The sequence below is a fragment of the Sinocyclocheilus anshuiensis genome, unplaced genomic scaffold, assembly GCF_001515605.1.
Source record: "Sinocyclocheilus anshuiensis isolate Anshui unplaced genomic scaffold, SAMN03320099.WGS_v1.1 scaffold976, whole genome shotgun sequence".
Taxonomy (NCBI): Eukaryota; Metazoa; Chordata; class Actinopteri; order Cypriniformes; family Cyprinidae; genus Sinocyclocheilus; species Sinocyclocheilus anshuiensis.
This window is the reverse complement of record NW_015552538.1, coordinates 370,249-373,975: the sequence shown is the minus strand read 5'-3', so window position 1 is coordinate 373,975 and position 3,727 is coordinate 370,249. Positions and strand designations below refer to the sequence as shown.

Genomic DNA, 3,727 nt, shown 5'->3' with positions numbered 1-3,727 from the left:
TATATATATTGAGGTTGCATTAAAATTCCATTTCACTCAAAAGTTGTACATTTATTAATGGCTTCTGGATCTAGAAATAATATTTTACAATTTAGTGCTCTTCTCTGTCTCATTCTTGCAGCCGCAACCTGCATAGCAACCTACCAACTCTGAGAAAGTCAGAGGATACACGACCCATGGCACCTGCTCCCATCTGCCATATATTTGCATTGCAAAAAAAGCTCATACTGCAGCATGAGAATGTAATCAAATGCAAAAATGTTATTAGATGTAATTGTTAACATGGCCCACTTTCATACTAATAAGTATGTAAACAGAAATCAGTGTACAATGCTTTACATTTTCTATTTTAGATTCTAGATAGTATATATCTAGATGTCAATAATAAAAATATACAAAGATATCATACTGTCAGTAATAGGACCTCAGAAAACCTTGCAGCTATTTGATTGTTTAAAATGACATTTACCTGTCTTTCAGCTGTTGATGGATGGTTTGTCTTTTGCAAATGAAAAGGTTGCCCAAATCATACCGACAGCTATCTTCAGTATGCTTTGAGAACAGAGGGAGACAGTGCAGTATTCGTCTCTGTCACTTGTGAACTGTTGACTGACATCCTGGGGTCTGGCTTAAAACTATCAGGTACTAACTGTGACAGGTGAACTGAAGTTGCTCCCTGTAGAAAAGGCACAGAGGACCTGAGGACACAAGATATAGCTGACTGCTTTCTTTTTAAACATACGTTTCTGAAAATATGTCATTGCTCATATCACTCATTTTTTCGATATCATTGCAACAATTGCAAACCGTAGATAAATTTGTCACCCACTGTTACGTCAAATTGAACTGCTGGTATAGCCATTCAAGTGGAAAACTACTTTAAAAGTGAAATTACTTTTTAAAATAAAATTAAACTCTAAAGAACATTTTATTTCTTAGTTGTAACTAAGAAAATCTCAGCCTCATTTTTGACACTGCCAATTTCTATATGCCACCATCAAAATACATAATCTATGCAATGATGAACTCAGTGATTTTCTCAGATGGCGGGGATGAATATTCACTTATTTTGCTCAAGATGGTTCTCAGACATTGCCATGGTTTATGAAGCTAGCAGCCACACAATTAGCAACAGATGGTGGACATAATACTTCTAATTGTCAGTTCTATATTATGTGCAGCGCTCAGAAAATTGTTTTGATGCAGCCAGCATCTTTTCAAGAAGCTGAAATCCTTTTATATTAACAGAATCTGTTTGCCAAAGCAACAATCAAAAATGTAATTTAGACCTCTGGCAACAAAGTTTTCCAAAACATATTTGCATGTTATTTTAATTGGAAACATTTTATATTATTAAAAGTAGTAAATGCTGTGGTGGTAATGATATGTGATTATGACAGGATTAAAATGTCATTTAAAAATGTGAATACTACAACCTTACTTTAGTTGTCACATGGGCAAGATGTGCTATATTTCAGCAAAAGACCAAATATACAAATGTTTGTGTTTTTTTTTTCTAACAGTGGTAGCATTTGTTTTAAATGTTAGAAATCTACATAATTTATACACTAACATTGAAAGGTTTGGGAAAGGTTTTTCTTGTTTTAAATAAAGAAATTAATACTTTTATTCAGCAAGGAAACAATAAATTGATCAGAGGTCACATTAATTTGTCAAAGGTGACAGATATTAATAAAATTATAATGCCAAATATTTGTATTTCAAATAAATGCTGTTATTTTGAACTTTTTATTTATCAAAGAAAATGTGTCATGGTTTCCATAAAATATTAAGCAGCACAACTGTTTTTTATATTATATTGATAATAATAAGACATGTTTCTTGAGTGGCATATTAGAATGATTTCTGAAGGATCATGTGATAATGAAGACTGGCGTAATGGCTGCTGAAAATTCACAGGAATAAATTAAGTTTTTAAATATCTTAAAACAAAAATAAGTATTATAAAATAAATATTACTGCTTTTACTGTATTTCTGATCAAATAAATGCAGCCTTAGTGAGCATAAAAGATTTTCAAAGACATAAAACAAATATTTCTGACCCAAATTTTTTGAACGGAAGTGTATATCACAATATTTGTTGGGCAAAACAATGATTTTCAAATTACCATTCAAATGTGTTTCTATTATACACACGTTGACCCACCATTGGGTTATTTTCAATGAACAGAAACTTTTTCTAGCAAAAATAGTGGAAATGTTCAATAGTTTTTTTTTTTTGTAGCCAAGACTTTAAAGTTGTGTGCCTACATAGAAATGTCTCGGTTACGTATGTAACCCTCGTTCCCTGAAGGAGGGAACGGAGATGTCAAGTCGGTGATGACCGACGAATTGGGATTTCACTAGAGAGACCAATTCACTTCGAGTATAACTAAACGAGCCAATGTATGGCGTTATTTTAATGACAAATGTCGAGAGCGCATTATTGTAGCGCGAAAGCACATTAATACAATGCGCGAGCGCGAATCTCTCTGCTCGCGCGCGGATTTCCCTTGCTCTCGCACAAAACCGGACGCTCGCGCTCAGATACACGCTGCTCTCGCCCAGAGAGAGTGCGCGCACTTAAAACGTGTCTCTCCTCGCATTGTATTAATGTGCTTTCGCGCTACAATAATGCGCTCTCGACATTTGTCATTAAAATAACGCCATACAATGGACATTGGCATGCAGATTTCGCATCTGGCTGCCACACCCCACAGTGCGGGAATAAGAGGCAGCAGGTGCACTCCATTAATTCATGCTTTCGCTGAGGAGCCGAGCCGGTGACCCGGCAGCTGTTCCTCGCAACCCAACAGTAGGACTTGGATAACACTGGGAAAGCGTGCCCTTCCATTTGGAAGAGGACACACTGCGGAGTCACCTCCTCCCAGAGGGGGTTAAGTGACATTTATCATGTGGAGTAAACCCGAGGGGCCCTACTGCACATGGAAGTCTCTGAGATGGCTCATGGCTGCATCATTTAGAGATGGCAGCATTTAGAAACACGGGTCTAGTAACTGTACTGTGGAAATACACATATGGGATCCCAACTGGGTCACTCATATGGGCACTAGCCTCACACCAGATTTCAGGAATTCATTGGTTGAAAGGCCTGGCGCCGGACGATCCGCCACGTCTGGCTGCCGGAGTGCTGGAGGACTCGACAGGGTCTGCCCAGTCAGGGGACTCTCTAGAGAACTAGGCGTCCAGGACTCCGCAAGCCGACTCTGAACCGGGCCTCTCAGTGCCACTACTCGTTGAGGTGAGAACACAGGAGGAAACCAGTTTGACACGCAGGCTATAGAACCTAGCGAATGTGTAAGGAGTTGCCCAGCCCGCAGCTCTACAGATGTCTGCTAGCAAGGCACCACGAGCCAGCGCCCAGGATGATGCGACACCCCTAGTGCAGTGAGCACGCAGCCTAAGTGGGCAGGGCACACCTTGTGATTCATAGGCCAAGGTGATGGCATCCACTATCCAGTGGGCCATCCTCTGCTTGGAGACAGCCTTCCCCTTCTGCTGTCCACCGTAACAGACAAAGAGCTGTTCTGAGGTCCTAAAGCTCTGAGTTCTATTCACGTACTGTCACAGTGCGCGTACAGGACAGAGCAAAGCTAGGGCTGGGTCTGCCTCCTCCAGGGGCAGTGCTTGCAGGTTCACTACCTGGTCCCTGAAAGGGGTGGTAGGAACCTTGGGCATGTAGCCGGGCCGGGGTCTCAGTGTTGC

At 40.2% G+C, this 3,727-nt stretch overlaps 1 long non-coding RNA gene across 1 annotated transcript in view; it reads right to left on the bottom strand.

The window, feature by feature from the left end:
* The window catches only part of LOC107663833 (uncharacterized), a 20,656-nt gene extending 18,443 nt beyond the window's left edge, over window positions 1-2,213 (bottom strand). The window contains exon 1 of the long non-coding RNA XR_001631390.1: window positions 2,197-2,213. This is a non-coding gene — a long non-coding RNA (uncharacterized LOC107663833). The remainder of the gene's footprint in view (window positions 1-2,196) is intronic.
* Window positions 2,214-3,727: the final 1,514 nt, after the last annotated feature.